This window comes from Magnolia sinica, chromosome 7 (genome assembly GCF_029962835.1).
Source record: "Magnolia sinica isolate HGM2019 chromosome 7, MsV1, whole genome shotgun sequence".
In the NCBI taxonomy this organism is placed as follows: Eukaryota; Viridiplantae; Streptophyta; class Magnoliopsida; order Magnoliales; family Magnoliaceae; genus Magnolia; species Magnolia sinica.
Window position 1 is genome coordinate 63,965,550 of NC_080579.1, and position 26,028 is coordinate 63,991,577.

At 38.4% G+C, this 26,028-nt stretch overlaps 2 non-coding genes across 2 annotated transcripts; one reads left to right on the forward strand and one right to left on the reverse strand.

Annotated features, from left to right (window-relative positions):
• Nucleotides 1-976: 976 nt before the first annotated feature.
• On the forward strand, nt 977-1,050 carry TRNAK-UUU (transfer RNA lysine (anticodon UUU)). The gene has a single exon. It is a non-coding gene; the product is annotated as a tRNA-Lys (tRNA).
• A 20,671-nt stretch (nt 1,051-21,721) lies between these two features.
• Nucleotides 21,722-21,828, reverse strand: LOC131252349 (small nucleolar RNA R71). Its single transcript, XR_009174375.1, has one exon. It is a non-coding gene; the product is annotated as a small nucleolar RNA R71 (small nucleolar RNA).
• Nucleotides 21,829-26,028: the final 4,200 nt, after the last annotated feature.

A 26,028-nucleotide genomic window follows, 5' to 3' on the forward strand; every position in this document is an offset into this window, starting at 1 on the left:
AGATTTCTTATGCATATTGATACCTCTTATAATTGTGGAGTACGGGACATATCAGAACCTTTACATTGCTTTTATGAATCTCTTGAATTAGTATTAATCTTAAAGGATAACCATCACTATGAGTAGGGCGTTAACCCTCTCCAAATCGTACAGATAATGCAGGTGATGTACAAATTGAAGACCTAGAGGACCATCTCTCTATAGAAGACTATACTGAAAGAATCTGAAGATATTTTTAATATGTAGTTTTATGCTTCCACTGCGAACTCGATAAATGTAATAAGCTCCCATTGAGTGGGCATTTGATTATTTATTGAATTCTTTTACAATGATGAAATAACCAATACAGTTGATTTTATTCTTATGAATGTTACCTTCATAAATGTATCCACATGTGATCCAAATGAAATTAAAAATAGGGTGCAATTTTTAAAGCATCCAAGTTTTACATTATTAACACCTAGTTTTATCGGGCACGAGTATAACTCTGGTCGTGAAGATTCGGGGAGTTATAGTTGGTATCAAAGCATGAGAATGAGATTAACTGAACTTAAGGGAGTGGACCATCATAAACTTTACGCTATTAGGACATATACATATACTCAATTGAACTCTCAAAGAAATACGAAGTTGAGAAATTAGAAACCTATATTCTGGTTCCCCATTGGAAACATTAGGTTAGATGTGAAATTTAGAAACTATGAATTTAGGTACCCCCATAATAAATCCCTGAAATTCTTAATAAAACTTATCCTGAGTTAAAAGTCATCTTGAGATAGGAGCGACATCAGGAAGGACAAGTCTTCCTTATAGGAATAAAGACTTCCCTAATGATTCCAGAATTTAGAACTATTTCAACAAAATTCTGACATATTGCCAACCTCCACTAATTACATATATAAGACATGTCCGAGAATTCTGAAAATTTTCAAATATATCACTTATGTCTCCATCAACCTTCCTCTAAAACCTCATCTCCATTGTTGTCTAGTCTGGTTAGGATACCTGGCTTTTACCTAGGTGACCTAGGTTCAAATCCTAGCAACGGAACCATAATCAGGAAATGGTAAGTGGGTTAATCCAATTACTAAATCTCGGGGTTGAGATTTTATTTAAGGGGGGTAGATTATAGCGTCCCGATTTCCATATAGCCAATTGTATGTACACTTAGACGTATACATCTACCTCATGAGGAATATAGTGAAATATTAAATATAATGGATTAGTGCAAATAGAACAAATAAAAAAATCTTGGGGATAAAATTATGTTTAAGGGGGATAGATTGTAACACCTCGAACATTTCAATACCTGAGTATTGAAAGTTCTAGAGTGTTACCATGGAAAGTAACATAATATGTACATGTGTACGATACAAATCTAACTATCCTAACCTTACATCTATTCCCTGATATTAATCTAACAGTTGGGAATGATCTCCAATCATAGATCCAACAATCTGACTGTTGATTTTGAGGCAAGACCATCCATCATGTGATTTGACATGTGTACATTCCCTTAAATAATTCGGTGAATAACCCTTTATACATAATGATTTAGATATAAGTTCACATGTAAGAGTAGATTATAAACGTGCCTATAACCATCTAGAACCGTTATATCTCCCAAAACTCTTAGATTATTAGTAATTATGAAAATGTCACTAACCTAGACCCTGAATTCTAAATCACATGGTTTCCCTTATCCATTTAATGGGAAACTTTATACCATGCCTAATTATCCTAAATTAATCATACACATCGAATTTCAGCCCTTAGATCATGGTAGAAATGACCCAATGGATAGATCATCCATTAACCGTCGATTTTGGCGCCACCTGATTGTTGGATATGCTTCAACTTTAAACTCAACTCCTCAAATTAGATGGGAAAATGAATGGACGGTGTAGATTTCTTAGAAACATCACAGTGGACCCCACCCTGCATTATGCAAGTGCACAACAGGTCATCTCTAGCCGCGCACCGCATTAAAGGTCGAGTCAAACCACGTTTGACCCGACAAAATCCTGAAAATGGAGGGATTTCACCCTGCCAATGTGTAACAGAGAATATCTGTTTCCAGACCCGATGGGCCACCATGACTGTCCAATAGGATGATCAAGACCGTCAATCCTATAAAGGAGCTCGGACTGATCAGAACCTAGCTGACCCCTTGCTCCCATGCAAGCACACGTGCCCACAACAACGTTCACAATAAGTCCTGCCCTTAGGAACTCGAACGGACAATGTCTGATTTACGAACACTGTGGCCCACCTTGGTCATCCGATGGAGTGATCTAAGTCATCCATTGTGCCCCTAGGTCAAAACTAACCGAGCCCTAGCTCTCCCCCTATGCTAACAAGCCGTCACACGTACGTAATATTGATCACAACAACATGTTGCGAACTATAACGCATGAATGGTCATCCATTGGGACGAGACGTGGGCCACTAATAGTATCCAGATGGGAGATGTAAGACCCGTATCCTACGCCGTACCATTCCGTAGGCTTCCACGATTCTCCAGGTCGAATTCCGATGACCTGCGTTCTGTTATCGAGGTTTGCGCATAACCCTAAGTCATGTTCCGTATTTCAGAATCTGCTTGACCCGAGACTTATACCTGTGCGACCGCGCCGTCACCGCGATTTCAATGCCGTGTCTCGCGCACCAAGGTGATACCCTGACCAGGAGATGTGGGCCTGCATTCAATTCGAGAGAAAAACACCACGCATTTGTAAAACCCAAGAGAACATCACATCAAATCCCATCAATCCCATCACTCAAGTACACATCACCTCACATGTCAAAGTACAACCCCATCCCCAAGCAACCCCCAAAGTCAAACTCTCTCTAACACAAAGTACACCCATCACTCACTTCACCCATCACCCCATCACTCACCTATCCATCTCTCTCTTATTCTCTCTCATTCTCCAAGCAACTCCAACGTCTCAACACCTCCATGAGAGAAAGCTTGGTGTAGCCCACCTTCTAGCTCCCATCTCCACCACCTAAAGATCATCTCAACCGTTAAAAATGCATCCTTGGAGCTTTAGATCACATCGGTGAAAGGAAGAGTCCAAGATCTAATGGTGGGTGATTTTATGGTTTTCCACTGTTGATTTCGTGATTTGAGGGCCCACATGTGGTGGGACCCATCTTGATGTGTGTATTGTATCAAGGAGGGGCCCATAGTGGTAGGGTCCCTCCATCACCATCCGGTCCCTCTCTCTTTTCTCTAACTCTCTCTCTCCTTCTCTTTTGGTGTTGGAATGTGGCCCACCTTGCTGCTGGATCTTTGGCAGGCCCAGGATTTAAGGGAATCATAAGTATCAGTTTGATCCAGTGGTGGGCCACGTCGATGTGGGTCCACCTTGATGTATTTATTATACTTACACCGTCCAGCAGATCTAGACGGTGGAGATCCACCCACGCCGTGATGTATTGGTTTCATCCAGACCGTCCAGTTAGTGAACGTTCAGGTGCTGCTGGACTGTGCAGGGTAAACACATGCAGCAGCTTGACGCTGCAGATGGTGGGCCACTCGCGTGGGCCCCACCTTGCTGCACGTGCATACCCCCCACACCGTCCATCTACTCTGGCAGCATGTGGACGGTGGTGTGGGACCCACCTGGATATGTATCTTATCTAAACTGTCTGTCCATTTGGAGGTTCCATCCATGCCGTACATTTATTTTGACAGCAGCAGCAGCAGCTGCTGCTGACGTCTGCAGTTGGTGGGGACCACAATATACCATGGGTTTCATGATCAGGCCGTCCATGCCTGGACAGTTCTTGGCCCTAACATAAGGTATGTTTTATATCCACGCAATCCTGACCGTCCACGTGGAATACCTCACATCTAGTTCTTGGACATGGGACACCACCAGATGTAAGCATTTCATTCACCCGGTCCGCACGTGTGGGGCCACATGTTGTGTGTTTTGTTCTAGCCCATCCACCTCTCACATGTGTGGACATATTGATGTATGTGCTTTACCTACACCGTCCAGTGCGAAGGCCTGGACGGTGAGATCCACCTTGATGCGTGCCTTCCACACTCTATCCATCCACTTGAATCGTGGGCTCACCCCACACGTGTGACACGTGTGGTAAGTGGGACCCACGTTGATGTATTTATTGTATAGCTGCACCGTCCACATGGACGGTGCTTGTGAACCCATTTGATGAGGACGGTTTAGCTGGTGCATTTCACACCAGTTTATAGCTGTTGTATTGCAGCAGCGAGTCCCAAGGACCCCACACACGAGAAATGTGATTCGTCCATGCTGCCTTTCAACACGTGGGACCACCATGACACATGTGTTTAATCCACACCATTCATAGATGGTGGGACCCACCCCTGATAAGTTTTACCTGACCGTCCATCAGAGGACGTGTTGGACAGATGTCCAGCATTTGTGGGGACCACCCAGATATGTGTTATATCCCATCGTCCATTGGATGGTGGGGATTATCCGGCTATGCAGCTGCTGTGTCTAGACATCAGTGAGTTCTATGGGTCTAATATGGGTTGGTAATATCTAGACCGTCCATCTGGACGGTGGGACAGCTAGTCTCACAGCAACAAGTTCCGTGGGCCACACCAATGTATGTAGTTCATCCAACGGTCCACCTATCTGGACGCTGGTGGGACTTGTTTTAAAATGATAATAAGAATAAATAAATAAAATATTATATATTTATATATGTTGAGGTGGTTGTCTGTATGTGTGGGCCCCATGTGGGACCCACCTTTTTGGAGGATTTGGATGGCTGGCGTGCGTTAATCAGCAGCCAACCATGCGGCTATTGTATTTGCGGTGGGCCATCACCTGGCGCCCACCTTGATGGTGTGTTGTATCCACCGTCTAACTCATGGATGGTGGATCCCCATCTTAATGCACGTGTATTATCTATGCCATCTAGCTGTTTTGTTGGGGGACCCACCCGCTGTTGATGTCAGCACATTCCATGGGTCTCATGTGATGTATATGTGTATCCCAGCCATCCTGATAGTGGGACCCGCTGCTGGACAAAGTTTGGAAGGTGCTGATTTATATGGACAATGTTTGAGAAGTGTTGGTCCTCATTGATAGGCCACGAGCCTCATGAATTGATAGTGTACAGTGATACACATGTTACACCTACAACTATTGGAATGATTTTGATACAGTCCAAGCCACTTTAGGACCATTGGTATGACCCAACCATGAGGCCCATTAGGATGCACTTTGGCCCATGGGCGGGGCCCACCTGTTTGTATTGTTAGGCCCAGATACATGGCCCATTTGGTGCATACGAGGCCCAAGTAGTGCGGCCCACTTATTGTATATGAGGCCCACATGTGAGGCCCATGATAATGCATTTACGACCCATGGCGAGGCCCAATATGATGTATTCAAGGCCTTGGGCAAGGCCTAATGAGATGTGTGTGTGGTCGTTTCGTTGTATATAAATCCCTAATGTGAGCCGCTGCTTGGAAATAATGTTGGTTAAATGACCACATTGATGGACAATGATGGTTCGATGTCCTCATTGTGACCTTCCCTTAGGCCTTGTTAGGCCCATTCTCATCATTCCCTTAGTGGGTTAACCCAAATAAGTGGGCCCCATTTGTCATAGACCGATGGTTTCGTGCTATCGAATTTGATATAACCATGGCCGAGGGCCGATCTTTATATATTATGGTTGATTGGTTGTTCATCTATGGATCCTGCGTTATTTATATGCCGAGTATCGAGGCCTTTTATCTTAATCGATTACCGATTAGCGATCGAGGCTATTTATCTTGACCGATTGCCGATTAGCGATCGAGGCCGTTTATCTTGACCAATTGCCGATTAGCAATCGAGGCCGTTTATCTTGACCGATTGTCGATCAACGATCAAGGCTATTTATCTTGACCGATTACCGATTAGCGATCGAGGCGGTTTATCTTGACCGATTACCGATTAGCGATCGAGGCCGTATATCTTGACCGATTGTCGATTAGCTATTGAGGCCGTTTATCTTGACCGATTGTCGATTAGCGATTTCAGGCTGTTTATCTTGACCGATTGTCGATTAGCGATCGAGGCCATTTATCTTGACCGATTGCCGATTAGCGATCGAGGTCGTTTATCTTGATCGATTGCTGATTAGCGATCGAGGCCGTATATCTTAATCGATTGCCGATTAGCGATCGAGGCCGTTTATCTTGACCGATTGCCGATTAGCGATTTCAGGCCGTTTATCTTGACCGATTGTCGATTAGCGATCGAGGCCGTTTATCTTGACCGATTGCCGATTAGCGATCGAGGCCGTTTGTCATGACCGATTGCCGATTAGCGATTGAGGCCGTTTATCTTGACCGATTGCCAATTAGCGATCGAGGTCGTTTATCTTGATCGATTGCTGATTAGTGATCGAGGCCGTATATCTTAATCGATTGCCGATTAGCGATCGAGGCTGTTTATCTTGACCGATTGCCGATTAGCGATTTCAGGCCGTTTATCTTGACCGATTGTCGATTAGCGGTCGAGGCCGTTTATCTTAACCGATTGTCGATTAGTGATTGAGGCCGTTTGTCATGACTGATTGCCAATTTCGATTGACTTGACCAATTGCTGATTAGCGATCGAGGCCGTTTATCATGACCAGTTGCCGATTCCGATTGACGTGATCGATTTGCTGATTCCGATTATTAACCGATTTCAATTGTCGAGGCGGATTATCGAGACCCATATGGTGTATATGTGACTCGTAGTTGAGGCCCTTTGTGATGTATGTTAGGCCCATGGTGTTGTATATTTTGCCCTTGTGTGAGGTCATGGGTTCATTATATGTTAGGATCTATGAGGGTCATTCCTCGGGGATAATATTGGTTAGATGTCCACATTGTCAAGGTCGATTGTCGATGCCATTCATTGATACGATTATGAGTATGTGACTGCATAGCATCATGATACATGCCCAAACGCATCATCTGTATGTTTGTTATGAGATGTGGTTGACCATTGCATATTTCATTAGGCAGATTGTTATGAGACTCCCTAATAGGCGGAGGTTATCTCACATGAGCGCACGGTATGTGCAGGGTTGATGCATGACTGGATTGTATGACTCATGCATCTTGCATTGTATGCCCTAGCGACATCAGGGTTGTAGCCTCCACAGGCATATCGTGGATGGCCAGGCGGGACACCGGAAATCTGTTCTACATGGGGTGCTATAGATATCCCTGGGTGAAAGTCCCTAAACCCTCTTGGTTCCAGAGGTTGCTCCAACGTTTAGACCGAGTGGATGCATGAGCGCATGAGGGTCGTATACCGTTAGGCCGCATCTCCCACTGTGTCGTGATCGATTGGAAGGGGGCACGGCCTTACCTGCCCAAGAGGAGGTGGCAATGCTTGGCTGAGTCTGACCAGCTCGAGGAATGGGTCCGCTGTCGACGAGCCGGGCCCGATATTGGCAGGCGGATAGTGAGGTCTCTTCTACTCACCTTATTGTGCGTGATGGGACAACAATCTGGTTTGGAGTGTAATAGACCCCGGTGATTTTCCAGAGAGGAACCGTACTGATGTGTGGACTTATCGAGCAGGCGTTACATACTCATTCATTCATTCATTCACTATCCACTCAGGCTGGTGGTGCGCAACTAGTTCATTCGCATGACTAGGATTTCGGTTGGGCGTGCGACTAACCTGAGATCAGGAGTTTACCACATTGAGTCTGACTATCCAAATTTAGGTATGAGACTGGTTTGGATAGAAGTCCCTTGTGATGGACCCCGTGACCTGCGATACTACGTACTACCATCCCGACTTCACACTCCAGCATGGTCATTCCATTCGCACCACATATCGCATTACATCTGCCGCGTATGACATTTCGGGTTACTATGTTTATGCATTTATATGACCTAGATACAACTAACGGTATTCGTGGACTCATCAGGATTTGTATATTGCATTGCATTAGCAGCATCTGATATTTAGCTTGTTGTCTCCGCATTGCATAGTTGATCTACATTGCTTCATCAGTTTATGATATTGTTTTTATTATATTTTTACGTCGCATAGCCTGGATAAGACTGGTGGTATTTATGGGCCTATCAGTATGTTTTCGTATTACTCTGATTTCATATGATTTATGATCTTGCTAGTGTTTTTGATATTGTATGATTATGGGTTTATCAGTATTTTCGCTTACTCTGATTACTCTAATATTGCTTACTTGGCACTTATCTTATGCACACACTTACACCACCCTCTAAGCTTTCTATAAGCTTATGCACGATAGATGCGTGCAGGTGATGTTAGGTTGAAGCAGTGTTGAGCTTGGAGTGTGCAGCGACCTTCTGGAGCTTGATTTTCGATTTATGTATTTCCTTTAGCATTGTACTCAAATGATTACATTAGTGGATATGTGATGATGATATTGCCTTTGTGAATTGGGTAATCTTGTGGTTATGCTTATTATGAGTTAAATGTACGTTGGAAAAATCCTCCTTATAGGATCCCAGGATCGGAATCTAGCGTTTGGACACTAGGAGCCGAGAATGGGGTACTACGGAGGCTGTCGACACCGGATTTTGGCGATCGGGATTCCTGTGAATCTGATTTCTGGGTTTGGGCGTGACAGGAGATCTAACCCATTCATCTTGACCCTGGGTCAAACCCGACCGAACCTTTGCCTTTCCAAACCTGACCCAACCGTGTGGCCAAACAAAAGTCGGTGTGCGAATTCCCAATTACACAAGAAGCTTCTGCGTAAAGGGAAACTGGAGGGTGTTGTTTCTGATTCTCTTACTGCATAAACAAAGATACGCAGGGAGAATTGTCGGTTCAGATAACCTATAAAAGGGGACCTACTATCCGTAAGACAAAAAACAAGAAAAGAAAGACAATAGGAATGAGAGAGTGTATGAGGCGCTGCTGGACATTCCACCCTAGAAAAAAGGAAAAGAAAAGGAAAGGAAAGAAAGAAAGAAAGAAAGAAGGAAAGGAAAAAGAAAGGAAAGGAAAGGAAAAGAAAAGAGAAGGCAGGAGAAAGAGAAAGAGAGAGAAAGAAAGAAATGAAGGGAAAGGAAAGAGAAAGTGATAGAGAGAGAGAGAGAAGAAGAAGAAGAAGAAGAAGAAGAAGAAGCATGCCGAGTCTTCCTCCTCTCATGTCCTCTTCCTTCTTCTTTTCCAACTTAAATCTGGGATTCAATTCCTTGAGATGAACTTACATTTAAGGCGAGGGATCCATTAAAAGCTTACATTAATTCAAGATAACATAATCTACTCTGTTCCCTCACATGCTTTGAACTTTTCCCCTTACAAATATAATACTTAACTTACTGCCACCAATTCTTTACCCGTTAGGTATAATGATTAGGGCGGAGATTGATTCTTACGTGAACCTTCTAAATTTAGGTGAGGATTTCATCCTTTAAGCTTATATGAATTGAGGGACACTGATACAATGAAGGTAGAGGAATTAGTGGGATCTCTACAAACCTATGAGTTGAATTTCAAAGCTCCCAAAAGTAAATCCATGCTCTAAAATCCACAAAATTCAAATCAAAAGACTCAGATAATGAAGAGAATGAGGATGAAATGGCTATGCTTACTAAAAAGTTTTATAGAATTTTTAAAAATAAAAATAAATCTGATTTTCAAATACTGATTGACAAAAGAAAAGGAAATTAAAAATCTAAATCTAAAGACTCTCAATGTTTCAACTATTTGAATATGGGCATCTAGATGCAAAATGTCCTAAGAAGGGTAAATCTAAAAGAAAAGTCTTGATCGCTACATGGGATGAATCGTCTGAATCTGAATCCGATTCAAAAACTGACAAATCAAATCAAGAAGCTGAAAATAATCTAAAGGTGTTTATGACCTTAGCAAGACTTACTTCCTCAAATGAAGTTGAAACTTCTGATTATGAAATGCCGAGAAGTGATGTTGAAAATGAAGAAGATCTTCAAGTAGCCTATGATTCCTCATATAAAGAAAGTTGTAAGATTGCAACAAAATTAAAAATTCAAAACGATAAATTTGTAGATTTAAAATTAGAACTTGAAATTTTTGTTTTGGACAAATCACATTTTTCTGATTGTTTTGAGAAAACCAAACTTGAACTTAATTAAAAAAAAAAAATAAAATTTGAAATTGAAGATTCAAAATTGAAAATAAAAATTTACTATTAGAAATTACTTCTCTAAAAAATTCTAAAGAGACTTGGATATATACTCAAGGTGACCCGAGACTTGAAAAGATAGTATTTACATCTCGTCAAAGTAACAACAAATCTGGCTTGGGATATACCAAGAATTGTTCATAAAAATCTAAAGATACAGCTCCTATATTTGCTAAAGGTAAATCTTTAAACTCTAAAGAAGAAACTACTAAGGAAATAAAGAAAATGAAAAAATCTCATAAAAAACCTTTCTATCCAAAAACTAAGTCCAACTATCAAAGAAAAAATTATAATCCGTCTTTAGCAGATAAGATAGTGAACTTACTTAAAGAGCTTTTGAAGTCCAACTCTAGAACTATAAGAGTAAGTGAGAATAAGAAAAAAAATTGATCTGCCATTAGAGATCCTCCTAAACCCAAAACCATATTTGAATGGGTTTCAAAAAATAAGTGTCTTGTTATCCACACAGCTTTCAAAGCTAGTAGTCATTCAAGATGGTATCTGGACAATGGATGCTCTAGACGTATGATAGGTGAAAATGCAATACTCTCAGACATCAATCAAATTGATGTAGGTTCAGTAACATTTGGAGATGGCAGTAACTGCAAAATCAGCGGAAGAGGTAATATAAAACTTCCCAATCTTCCTATGTTTAAAGATGTTTTATATGTTGAAGGTTTGAAACACAATTTGTTAAGCATATTTCAAATTTGTGATAATAATCATAATGTTAAATTTTCTAATCACGAATGTGAAATACTTAATAATCAAGGTCATATAATATTAAATGGTCGAAGAACCTCTGAAAATTGCTATATCATTGATGAATCATGTTCCTCGAGTCACTCTTGATATATGGTCCGAACAGACGAAACTGAATTATGGCATTAACGTCTTGGACATGTAAACTTTAGAAATGTATACAAACTGAGTAAGAGAGATCATCTTTAAGGCTTACCCAAGGTTTTTTTTTTTTTTTTTTATAAATGAAAAAGAAAGTATGTGGTACCTGTCAAATAGGCAAACAAATCAGGAGTATTCACAAGAAGGTAAACTCCTTAACAATATCTAGACCCCTCGAATTACTCTATATGGACCTTGTTAGACCAACCCAAACAAAGAGTATAGGAGGTAAAAAATACTTTCTAGTTAGAGTTAATGACTACACTGGATATTCATGGGTCTTCAAAGTCGGATGCTTTTGACGAAGTCAAAAAGTTATTTAAACGCATTCAGACAGAGAAAGAACTATCTGTGAAAAAGATAAGAAGTGATCATGGAACAGAATTTCAAAATAACAATTTTGAGAAGTTTCATGATGACTGTGAAATATTACATGAATTTTTTACTTTTAAAACTCCTCAACAAAATCGTATAGCTGAAAGGAAAAACAGAGTTCTACAAGAAATAGGGACTGTTATGCTTAATAGTAAAAAATTATTAAAAAAATTTATGGGTTGAAGCTGTCAACACTGCTTGTTATATTATTAATCGAGTATATGTAAGCTCAGGTTTAAATAAAACGGCTTATGAACTCTGGTATAACAAAAAACCATCAGTTAAATATTTTCATACTTTTGGAAGCAAATGCTTCATTTTATGAGATAAGGAACATCATGGAAAATTTGAAGCAAAAAGTGACGAAAGTATTTTTCTAGGGTACAGTTTAAATAGTAGAACATATCGTGTCCTAAATAAAAGGACCGAAGTAATACAAGAATCCATAAATGTCATAATTGATTATCAAACCATCACTCCAGCTAATAAACATGATGATGAGGTTATTATATTCAATTGATCAACACCTTTATCAAAATCAGATAGAATTGAGAATAGACTAGTCAAAGACCATTTAACTAATCAAATTCTTGGTAACCCTCACACTGGTGTTCAAACCAGAAGACAAGTTGAAAACATTTGTAAGCATGTATGCTTTACTTCCCAGATAGAACCATAAAATGTAAATGAAGCCTTAGCTGATGAAAATTGGATTTTAACTATGCAAGATGAACTAAATCAATTTGTCAGAAATGATGTTTGGTATCTAGTGCCTAGACCATTTGACAAACATGTGATTGGAACTATATGGATATTTAAAAATAAATTTGATGATTTTGGGAATATCTTAAGAAACAAAGCAAGATTAGTTGTACAAGGGTTCACCAAATTGAAGGAGTTGACTATGATGAAACTTCTGCTCCACTCGCTTATCTTGAATCCATCAGACTATTTATCTCCATCGCATGTCATAAAAACTTTAAAGTTTATCAAATGGATGTTAAAAGTGCATAATTAAATGGTGATTTAAATGAAGAAGTTTATGTAGAACAACCTAAAGGTTTCGAGGATCCTAAACTTCCTAACAATGTATGCAATCTTAAAAAGGTCCAGTATGGATTAAAACAAGCTCCTAGAGCTTGGTATAAAAAATTTAAAAAAATTTCTTTTCAGTCAAAATTTTAAAATGGGTAGTATTGATAAAACTCTATTCATCAAAAGAATTAATGAAGAGTTGTTGATTGTTCAAATATATGTAAATGATATTATCTATGGATCAACAAATGCTAACCTTGCTTTTAAGTTTGCAGAGTCTATGAAATCAGAATTTGAGATGAGTATGGTGGGAGAACTGAACTATTTTCTTGGACTTCAAGTGAAACAACCTGAAGATGAAATTTTCATATCTCAAACTAAGTATGCAATAAACTTAGTAAAGAAATTTGGGTTTAAGAATGGTAAGAACTTTTCTACTCCCATGGCTACAATACTCAAATTATCTAAAGATGACACAGGTAAACGCATTGATCCTCATCTCTACTGTAGTATGATTGGTAGTCTCTTATATTTAACAGCTTGTAGGCCTGATATCACTTTCCGCATAGGTGTATGTGCCAAATATCAATCTAACCCTAAGGAATCTCATCTGGCTGCAGTAAAAAGAATAATTAGATATGTTGTCCATACTGTTAATTTGGGTTTATGGTATCATCATGATACATCCTTACAAATTGTTGGATATATTGATGCTGATTGGGTAAGTAATGTGGATGATAAAAAATCCACAAGTGGTGAATGTTTTTACATCGGAAATATCATGTCTCTTAGATTGCAAGAAGCAAAACTTAGTATCATTATCCACTGCTGAATCTGAATATATTGCGGCAGGAAATGCATGCACGCAATTAATGTGGATGAAAAGGATGTTAGCAAACTATGGTATTGATTAAGAAACAATGCATTTACACTATAATAATACCAGTGCAATAAATATATCCAAAAATCATATTCAACATTCTCACACTAAACACATTGATATTCGATATTACTATATCGGAGAATTAGTTGAAAGCAAGTTTGTTATACTTGAATATATTAATACTGAAAAACAACTTGTAGACATTCTAACAAAACCTCTTAATAGTGTCAAATTTTTAATTTAAAAAATGATATTGGTTTATGTAGTGATTCTTAAATAATTATTCTATATTACAATTTGTTGTTTTACATATTTGCTTTAAGAGAATAGTTTTTTTCTTCATGTCAATATTTTAATAATTATTAAAAAAATTCGTCCAACCCTATGTTGACCACCCGATTCGGCCAACTAAGGACGTACTCGGGCTAGCCGAACCATGCGCAATTGGGATTTTTTTCAAAACCCTCATTTCATTCTCATCTTCTTTGGTCAGTCGGTGGTTTCTTCGGCCAACCCATCACTCTAGTGTTCTTGTAAGTGAATATTTTTAAGTTTCCTTCTAGATTTAAGTTTCTTATCATGGATTATTGTAGATTTCATCATCTTTCTTGAATCTAGAACCCTATTTTATTGGGTTTTTCATAGAAATCTAATCTAGATCTTTTCCTTATACTTGTTGGTACTTTTTTTTTGTAATATATAGTCATTTTCTATCATGGAAACTCACACTAAGTGTACTGTGTGATGCCCACGGACTAGTTCTTCCTCTCGATCCACTAATCGGGTTGTGCGCTCTATCCGTTTGCCAGAAAATGTACAAGATTTTTGTACCTGTAATATTCTCATTGAGCGCACTATTAATACAAATCATATTACCTAATTTGGTCTTGTAGAAATTCTATCCGCGATAGGATGGGATAAGATTTCCGCATGAGGTAGTGCATCATATTAGTCTATCGCAAAAGGGATGTATGCATCCATATGTACCGTGTCTTCAGAACAATTAACATTTTGCATTCAGTTTGTGGAAGACACAGTCACTATTAACCCTTCCATCATATCATCAATCTTATATATTAATATGGCAGAAGAGGGAATCTCTATTCCACCAATCTTTAAAGATATCTACCCAACGGAAAGAGATTCTCTCACTAGATAGTTATGCGGTTTTAATGCAACATGGAGTAACCATAACTCACTTCCCACCTACAATCTTCTTTCAAAAACCATGTCATACATCGTATTTCACTTTGAATGTTTATCCTCATGGTAGGAATAAGATAGACCTTACTCCCTACATGATGCGTATCTTTCATTCAGTCATTTCTGGTTTCTATATTTGTCTTCCATCTTTAATCACCTATTAGATCATTCAGTATCATCTTCATTCTCATCATGGCTCTATTCCTTTTGCATATCTCATGACTTGCATTGCTTTGCACTATAATGTTCAAATCCATGCAATTGAAGCACCGAAGTCTGAGCTCCCATTTGGTAATGTTAATCTCAACATGATGCAACTTGATCTAAGGCCTGAGTAGGGAGGAGATCAAGAAGTTGTTCCTGAAGAAGATATTAATATGGATGATATCTTTGCAGATTTGAAAGAATCTGATGATACTAATGACTCTGACTTCCAGCCCTCTCAGTTCTCAGAGAGGTTGAATAATTTAGAGAAAAATGTAGACGACCTGCATGTTTCTTAGGAAACATTATTCCAGACTCAAAAACAATAAATGAAGTACATGAAAAAGTACTTTCATCGTTTCAAAAGGAGTCTGAGGATTAATGACCCTGACATGCTGACACCATCATCCTCTAATTCTGACTGATCCATTTTAAATTCTCTTGGTCTGTAATAACTTAAGATACATTTTGTTTTACTCTTGTTGACATACATTTAGATACTATATTATGCCATGCTTACTCTATGCAACCTTATCCTTATGTCATTTGCTCCTTTTTTACTATATCCTTTTATGCTTCATTGATTGCATCTTCCTTTGTCAACTTCTAACAAAAAGGGGGAGAATATTTTGTCATATGGATATGAGATCATCATTTCACTCATTTATGAGCACACACATTTGCATGCACTCTATGAACTATATTTTTTGTAGATATGACTAAGTGCTCAGGGGGAGTGATACAGATGCATGATCTTAGGGGGAGTAATAAGATTAAAAGTGTCAACTCAAAAGATTTGTGTCGCTTGAGATGTTGTAATATGTTGTGTTGAGTTGTATTGTTGTATAGGTGAGTTTTGTCACGAATTTGACAAAGGAGGAGATTGTAAGTGCTTATACTTAAAGCACATTTTAGTTTGTTAAATTTTGTAGTCCGGTTACGATTATAAGCTCGAACTGAAGATAAACTATCAAATCGATCAAGCATTTGGAAAGAAGGCTCAACATCTCAAAGTAAGACTATTGATAATTTGAGATTCAGAACAGTTCGTATGAGTCAACTTACAGGTGGTATAAACCTAGTTTGACCATAGGTTAAGTGTATTTCACTCATGCATATTTAGAATCATATTTTATGTTAAATACACTCAAGTTAGGCCAGCCTAAAGTCCGATTTAGCCAACCTAACCATTTAGGCCAACCCTACAATATTTGGTCAAAAAGACAGATCTGAAAAGATCCTTTTGCAATAGGTTTGACCAGCCCAAATTGGGGTTCGGCTAGCCCAAGGTGGTTTCGGTCAAGTTTCAAGCAATAGAACAAAAATTAGATTTTGCACCAATTAGGCCAACCGAACCTCCTGCTCGGCCAACCGAACTTGGACTAAGGTCAATCGAAGTTCTGAAAGATTTTATCCCGCAATATTCGAATTCCATTGGAACATAATCTTTGAAGTTTGGTCAGCCGAACCGATTCTCGAGTCAGCCAAACTATTCAGATCCTTAGCTATAAATAGAGGCCTTTTCTTACTTTAAAAACAACGAAATTCAAAGTTTCATATTATATTGTAAAGAGAAATTCTTCAAGCCTCCTTGAGCTATTTATGTTGCAATTCTTATTATTATTAGCTCATTCCATTCTCCTTCTCAAGGTTTGATTAAACTGCTCTGACAGGGAAATCCTTACTTTACCTTGAGAAAAGGGAGAATCGAATCTGCAGCAATAGGCTTTCATTTATTTCATTGAAAATCTATTAGATCTCTTTATATCTTTTTTAGTTGAACTCATATAACAACTTCATCAATATCCTAAGAAGAAGATCGCTGCATTCATGCTACAGCTACGACTTCGACATGCTAAATCGAAGATTAGTACTGTCTTTTAAATTATTTCAGTTTGTGTTTTTTTGAGATAGTCCGAAAATCTCAGCGGGTTTGTTTGTGGTGATCCCATAAAATCACAAACTGGGTAGGATTGTGATAGCCTGTGAAAATTACAATAACTATATAAGGTTGTTAAGGTGAACTTGGAAAACCTTGAAATAGTGAAAGCCAAAATTTTAAGAGTAGTAATTTTGGGAGTGGAGTAGGTTGCATTGAGGCACCAAATCATTATAACTCTTTTGTGCAATATGGTGATTGAATATTATTATTTGTGCTATTATTGTGATTTACTTATTCTTTGTATTAATTTGGTATTTTAATTTTAAAGACGTCATGACATAGGTTGTCCTACCTAAATCTTTTAAGTGTAAGGTTATCTTACGAACTATTTGATATGAAGAATTCAATAATTTGAAAAATTGTATTCCATTGATTTATTATTCCATATTATATCAAAATATTTAGCATTGTCCTATTCATCCCCCTCAAGGACATCTAAAGCTTGTCCTTTGATTTTCAGTTTTCTATGGTTTATTGTGACTTCAATTATAGTAGTTATTGTGAAAGCTTTGAATATCTTCTTATATGTTTTGAAATTATTGAGATTGGTAAAATTTGTGATTCACCATCGTCTCCTGGGCATGGTGGATGATTGAATTCCCTTTCAATCATCACAATAGTGCTTCATGTGGGAACTAATTCAATTGAAAGTTCAGGTAATGGATTAACTACTTTATCTTCCAACTAAATAGGATAGGAGTTCGATTCCAATTGTGTTTGTTAGATCAAGTAAGGCAACATCTTAATAGTTATAAGTTGATCCTTGGTGCTCTAGTTTTCTTTTTATATTGGATAATTCTTCACAATCATTCTCTCAATAATTCCATATTCTAGTTTAGATCTTATTCTAGTTCTAGTTCTAGTTTATTTTAGAATACGTATAGGTAAGTCCCTGTGGATTCGACCTCGGTCTCACCGAGTTATTACTACATTGCAACACTGCACTTGGGGTTATGAACACATATGCCCTGAGTATCCGCTATCTAGGTACCACTTTGTACTAGTGTTTAAGAGTAGTGTGTATAACTAGGCAGATAGTCTTGGTCTTTACAACCCATTTGGACACAACCCTCTTTGGCCCTGCATTGGTAGTAGGAGATGTGGAAGATTTCTTTAGTTCTCATCTAATAATTAGCATATTGTTCCTAGGGGATTTGGGTTTAGGGACCAACTAATCATTTTCCAAATTTACCTGGTTCATCATTTCTCTGGTCTTTTGATTCAGTTGGTGACTTGTTTTTACGGCTATACACAAACTGAGTTAACTCGGTTAGCTCGCTCGACTCGACTTGAAAAAGCTCAATTCGACTTGGTTCGAAACTGACTTCGAGCCGAGTCGAGCTGATTTTTTTAGCTTAAAAAAATTTCAAACCGAGTTCGAGCTTGTCCAAGCTCGACTTGACTCGAATCAAACTTGGATCGAACCAGTTCAGTGACTCAATTACTTCGATATTGATGTTGCTCACCAAGTGTTTGATGGAATGACTCAATGAAGTGTTGGTTGGTGGCAAGGAAGGTATGTTTCATCAAACAAATAATCTTTTTTATTGATTTTGCACCCATGCAGTCCAATTGTCCAGCTCAAGGCGTGGACCCCACCACTGTATTCATCAGATCCTCACCATCCAGTCTGCTGGACGGTGGGAGCAACACCCGATGTATGTGTTTTATTTCCACCCGGTCTATCTATTTAGAACATGGGCCCACCCCACACATGTAGCACATGTGGGGGGTGGGACCCACCTTGCTGTATTTACTATCCACGACGTTCAGATCATCCAGACCGTCTGTTAGACGAACGTCCTACCTCATGGATGATGGACACTGGGCACCCTTTTTCAAGTATAATATAATATAATATTATATATATATATATGAGTGTGTATATATATAATATTAATATAAATGATATTATATGGTGGGCCCTACATGGGACCCACCATGATATATGTGCTTTATCTTGCTGCAACAGCGGCCGTGGGACCCACGTGTGTGTGGACTCCACATGATGCATGTGTTGTATCAATGCTGTCCATCTTTTTATCCACACTCATCCATCTATTTTACTAATGGGTCCTACACATGTGGACCCACCTGCCACGTGGGACCCCCTCCGTAATGTATGTGTCATCTGCACCGTCCATCTGGACGGTGCAGATGACACTCTTGAAATATTGCATATTGGACCCCATTTGTTACTTGGTTTTATGAACATGATAATGCTTAATGTTCTATCTTAATCATATTTGTGTTACAAGGTGAATTTAAGAGCTTGGATTGAAAAGGATGGTAAAAGCATGGATTTAACGCTCAAGAATCATCAAAGCTAGTGGGCAGATCGATCATTAACAGTTTGGGACCACTTGATCTTTGGATATGCCTCAGTTTTGACCTCAACCACTTAAATTAGATGGGAAAGTGGATGGACAGAATAGATTTCTCAAAACATCAAGGTAGGACCCACTTTACATAGTTGGTGTACACAGCAATCATGCACCCGCTATCCACCGGACCAGCCAAAATAGTCAGCGACCGCTGACCCGCACGAAATCGAAAGTTCATCTTTCGCCTACGAAATGGAAATAGTGCGTCTTGCGGATGGTCCTTGTGGGCCAACATCTCAATTCATTAGTTCGATCCGGACCACCCATTAAACTCCAATGGATTGATTGATCCAGACATAAAAGAGGAAATCAGAAGAGGACAGCTAGATCGGTTTTCAACCGTTCAAACGCAGGATGGACGATAGCAAGAAAAATCCCGTGGGCCACACTGAAACCGAGTTCTACCACGTCATCTCCCACCAAAATTTCACCACGAATCCAATGGGTGGAGTGGATTTCTCCGCCAGCACCTATCATGGGCCCACCAATCATCACAATGCAAAAATTTGCGCAGGTCGTACGTCCGAGAAAATCGGACGATTGAGCGCAATGGGCAATCAAAACAGGGACTAAGGGGCTGATCTAAACTGTCCAAACATAGTAAAGGGGATTTCAACCCTTCCTGTGTGACCGGATTTCATGGACTGGAGGATCGTTCCTCTCAAACTTGGATCAAATGCAAGACGTTTCTGCATTTTCGCTGCATGCGTAGTCTGCTGCGAATTAGAGTGCGGAAACAGAGTCAGTTTTTTATCCCAGCCGACCTACGGAAAACCCATATAAAGGGGAGAGAGAACGTAAGAGGGGGAAGGAAGGAGGACAGGAACAAGAAGAGAGAGAGAGAGCGTGGAGTGTCCGTCTTCAAAGATTTTTTTCTCCCATTTTCTAGTTTTTCTTAGTTAGTTTTTATTAAGAGATTTTAGTTTAATCATGTTTATGATTTGCTAAACCTCTTGGCTAGGGCTAAGAGGTGAAGCATGTAGCATGACCAGTTGTTTTCAATTGCTTTGATTCATGTGTTGAACTCTCTTTGATTTTAGTTTGATTATAAGAAATACTTTTAGTTTTTAATGATTTGTTTTGACTTAAATTACAATGGATCTGTGATAGCTTTGAGTATGTTCTTTTTATTGAGATTATGAAATTAGGAAATCCTGTTGTTCACCATCATCTCCTGGGCATGATTGGATGATGGAATCTTCCCTAACCATCACAATTCTCTCAGATTGGTTGTGGATTGGTAAATTTTATTATTTGTTTTGTCTCATATCAATTCTAGTTCTCATACCTCTCATCCATTGAGAACTAAAGCAAAGGAAGTTCAGATTTGATTTTTAATGAGATATTTTCCAAATGGATGAAGATAGAACTCTGATTCTAGTTATGTTCATGAATCAAGCATAGGTCTCCCTGATCTCTACAAGTGGATCCTTAAAAACCCTAGTTTCCCACCTTTGAATTCATTATTTTTAATTACTTTAATTACAATTACTTTCTCAATTATGCTAGAGTTAGATTTTCATCTTCTTCTAGTTCTAGTTCTAGTTACTCTCAAAAGACACACGAGATTAGTCCCTATGGATTTGACCTTAGTCTCACCGAGATTATTACTACATCATGACCCTACACTTGTGGTTGTGTACAAGTTTTTGGCACTGTTGTCGGGGACTAATGGTTGCATTTTTCTAAGTATTAACTAGTTTTAGAATTAGTTTAAGATTATGGTTTTTCTACTTTCTATTTTTAGGTTACGGTTTTTTCTGAATTATTTTAGAAATTAACTTAGCTTTCTATTTCTAGGTTTAGAAACTTTCCTTTTTTGTTTTTAGAAATTTTCCTAATTTGTTTTTAAAAACTTTCTTTTTTAGAAACTAGTTTACTTTTCTAATTTGTTTTTAGCAACTAACTTGTTTTGTTTTGTTTTATAGGATCTTAATTTAGGAACTTCTAATTTGGTAACTTCTTTCTAATTCCCTTTTCTCTATATATTTCTAGATTTCTATTTCCTTTTTCTTTTTAGGTTTAGGTTAGAATCTGAATTTGAGGGTTGAGAGTGTTTCATACCCAAGTGGGTCCGTGACAACACTCGATGTCTCTTGACTAAATAAGGATTGGTTGAGGGGTTATCTATCCATCGCAGGATTAGACACCACTCGAGATCCTTAGAGTTAATTGAAGTGATGGCTGCAAATCAACCTGTAAATCAACAACTTCAACCTAAGGATGAGGAAGTTCAGGATGAGAATGAGGTGCATCAAGCACCCCCGCCTCGTACTTTACAAGATTATTTACAATCGGCGGGGGTGAGTACACCCTCATGTATGATTTTTTCAGAAAATATAGTACATGGATATTAGGCCAGGGATAATCTAACTCCTTCTAAAATTTCATGGGTTTGAATCTAAAAATTCGTATCTACACCTGAAAGAGTTTGACGAGATTATAACCACTTTATACTTTCCAAATGTGTTTGATGACATGGTCAGGCTGAAACTCTTTCCTTTTTCTTTGAAAGAGAAATCTAATATGTGGTTGTATTCACTACGTCCTTGCTCTCTTGGTAGATGGAATGACATGACAAGAGAATTCATAAAGAAAATTTTCCCATACCATAAGACGAACACCCTTAGAAAGTCGATCTTGAACTTCGCCCAAAAGGAAGATGAAACATTCTTCTAACGTTGGGAGCAGTTCAAGGATCTTGTCAGTTCATGCCCACTACACAGTTTTGAAACGTGGTGCATCACGAACTTCTTCTATGATGGATTGACATCTCCCATACGCCAATTAGTCGAGACAATGTGTAATGGGGAATTTATGAATAAAAGTGTCGATGGTGTGTGGGACTACTTTGATAAGCTTGCTGAAAACACACAATCATGGGACGTCTCTCCAAAATCAAACACCATGTCTAGGCTGACTTAATCCAAAGAGAGGGGTGGAATGTATCTCTTGAAAGACGATGATGATATCAATGCCAAAGTGGCTAATCTCACCAGAAAACTTGAGGCCATGGAATTAAAGAAGGATAAGGATAAGGAAACTGTTGGCAGTATTTGTATTTGCAACATTCACACGAATGAAAATTGCCCAACAATACCTACCTTTCAAGAAGTGCTGAATGAGAAATCTAGTGCCGTGAATAATTACCAAAGACCTTTCAATGGACCTACCTCCAATACATACAATCCTAGTTGGAGAAATCATCCAAACTTCAGTTGGAGAAATGGACAAACTATTACACCTCAAGGTTTCTTCAACCAAATTTCGAATTAAGAGAAACCTCAAGAGGATACAGTTCTAAAACATCTTCAAAAGCAAGAGCTTTTCAATCAGGGGATGCTACATGTAACATCTTGGATTTTTCCTAACTTAAAGATGGACGTCCTTAGGTAATGGGTCTATCATAATACCTTATCGACTTCTCAAAACTTAATCCTAAAGTCTCAAATCCCCTTTCAACCCATTTCCTTAAAAAATCTCACCTTTTACCACCTTATTATTTCTAAATAATTTCATATTAGACACTAATCCTAAAGTATAAATGATGAATAACAATAGTTAAACAAAAATTTACTATAAATAGTAAATATATAAATAAAATGGATTTTTAAACATTAACCTTATGTAATATCACAAACTAAATATGTTAATTAGATAGAGCAGCTTCCCCTACCCTAAAATCATATATTGTATGTCGAATAACTCATTTTGGTTTGTAAAATACACCCGTTTCAAAAGTCGCATGGCAGAACTACCACCAGACACCATAGGGGGGTGCGGCGCCACCGCTCGGTCGGCGGTGCGCCACCGACGCACCAAATTTCGGTGGACCCTCGCAAACAATTTTCTGCATTTTTTGACCAACTTCAAAAAGTCATATCTCCCTCAACATAACTCCGATTTAGGTGATTTAAAAGCCAAATTGAAGCTTGATAAGTACATTTTCATATAAAAATAAGTGAAAAATAAAATAATTTTTTTTAAATATAGTTAAATATTGGTTGATGTGACAATTATCCAAAAATTATTAGTTCGGATAATTACTACTTCTAGAATTTTTAGAATTTTTTAAGAATACGAAATCTAATGAAATTTGGTGGAGATAAAGTAGACTTGATGATGAACTACTAAAAATAATAATTAAAATAATATACTAACTAAAACTACCAAAAAAGGACATAAAACTACCCTATGACCTTATTTTGTCGTAATTAGGGCAGAATTTAGTTAAGTACTAAACTAAATAATTGGTGGATTTAACTCGAACCACCATTTCCACAAATGGTAAGACCCAAAATCATTAATACCATTGATTAACATCCCTTAAAAACTTAAGAGAAATCCCAAGAGCCTATCGCTCTCGGGAGTACATTGAAACTCCTTATCGGACCTAGACCGCACGTCGAAGGCCCGATGACCGCAAAACTATAGGATTATGTTCGTTCTATTGGGCTTGACAACCATTGTGGGAACCAAGCCAAGAGAGTGTCCTAAAACACAGAACTTGAACCCTGAGAAAAGTGTGTGAGAAACATGAATATCTTTAGAAAATGTAATGAAACTTAAGTGAATTGGGCCATTCGTTCATGAGCGAAATTGGGGATTTCAGACCGCCAGTTTTTGACCAAACTTCACTAAGGGAAAAAGAAAATTTTCCTCCTCATATACGTATACATATGGCCCCGATCGAGTAAGCATGACCGTTGATTTGATACGGGTCTTCCACGATCGATCGGCCTATCCAATCATACCGAAATCACCTCCTAGCATAAATCTATTGTCAAGGAACTTACCCTATGATGTATGTGAGTTGTGGACCTCCCTATGGGCCTTGTTTGTCAAAAACAATTGCCCTTTGGATAGAAACCAAGTATACCATGGCCCTGAGGCCATCTGCATCTGTTATGGGCTTATATAAAGCCCTTAAACCACCCCATCTCTCCCTTATACGAATTTGCTCCAAACCCTAGGAGAGGAGATAAAAGAAGGGAAAAGAGTGAGTAGAGAAGAGAGAGTCTGGGAGATCGTTGCTGAGATTCTCTCCCACCACTCCACGCACTTAATCACCTTTCCACTTTGCTACACAATCGTTTTCAACTTCGATTTGGATAAGAAATCCTAACCTTAATCTTAATTTAGAGATCCAAACTGAGTAATCGATGGAATAGCTAATCTATTTCATTGCTTAGGTGCTCGATGTTCTATTTTCAAGCACATAGGATTCGAACCATGTCTGAATCGAGTATTCCGATGAAAGTTGTGAACTATAAAAGTTTAGGTTATGGTTTTCAAGGCTTTCTATGTCAGCAATGATTTATCTCTGACATGATGGTTGTCATATGATCTTAGTTACGACGTTTTCAATAAATTATACATGTGTGAACAATGTCAAATATATGATTCATTCCATGTGTTTGTTGAAATGTTTGAATGAATATGAGATTGTGATTTATGCTTGTCATTATTTCTATTCTAAGATCCATGTTTGTTATATGCTTTACAAACGATGTTGTATAATGAATTGCTATAATTCATGTCGTAACTAATCTAGTTTATGTATTTAGTAATGTGTAGTTTAAGTGTTTGATAAAATGTCTAAATGAGAAAATGTTGATGAATTGTATTTAATAAGGGTATTGAGATAGGATTTTCAATTACCTTATCTATATGTATAGTTCCTTCATGTAATCTTAATTTCGACTAAGCAATTTATGGATGAAATGCAATATTTGGTAACTTTTTTAATGTGTTCGATGAAACGCTCAAATGAGAGTTGTATTTGGAATGATTGTTAAATACCGACATGCTTATCATATGTATCTATTTATTACATCTGAGTAAGGTTAGGACTACAATATAGTCCAGACAATCGGTAACAATTTCTGTTTTGGGTGGAAGAATTAGTCTCGCCACACTTGACACGTTCGGTGAATCTGGGTCGTACGATGATTGTTGACAGTGGTTAAACCACGCGGAGTGCTTATGCGCTTCATGTCGATTAATTCAGCGTGCGCTCGTACTAATCGAACTTGTCTAATAAATTGATTGGCCTATTGTGTGTTTACCATGTATGGACACTACTGCTTGAATCTAAGTTACACTTTTCAATGTGAAAAGCCACTATAACCATGGTACCATGATCCGCTAAGACTCATGAGTTGGGCATGGTGGTATGGGATACGGTGGTAGACCTATCGGTTTATGCTAGGGTGATGAGCCTCCCCGTAGTGATCAATGAGCAACCTAAACTCGTGAGCCAAATATGGTGGTATGGAATACTGTATTTGAGCTGTCAGCCTATGCTAAGGTGACGAGCCTTCCCGTAGTGACCATGAGTATAAACTTTTTTTTTGAATTTACCTATCCACTGCTTTCCATTAGGGGTGATGCCCTACAACTTGCCTATCGTATGTGATTAACTGAGATTGATGACCTTAGATGGATCTCCATTTGGATTAATGATATAAAGGGAGGTACCTTAGCTTCCCGAATCTTCTATATGAATAAGCCTAATTAAGTACTCGGCTAACACGACCATGCACCGCATTGCATGTGCTTTGGCAAGGAAATGCACATTTAGGGAGTTTGTCAAGCGTGAATGGTTGACGGATTCGTTTCGTGCGAGGGCATGCATCATTACAGCATACCATCTCTGCATTAATAAGAGTATCTAGGATATGATTGTTGTACTGCTTTATCAATACTACTTGATCGAATTGATAACATGTTAACCTTTGCCTTATAGTACCACTGAGATGGCCACTCATTCCCACCTTGGGACGGTGTTTTAAAACACCAACTAGACTTTATTATAGATGCAGGTGATGGGGAAGTCTATGCAGCTGAGTTGGACTTCGTAGGCAAGGAGGAAGAATTCTCCTACGTTTAGATATCAGGGGGGGTCTATGTAGACCCCGTGCTGATTC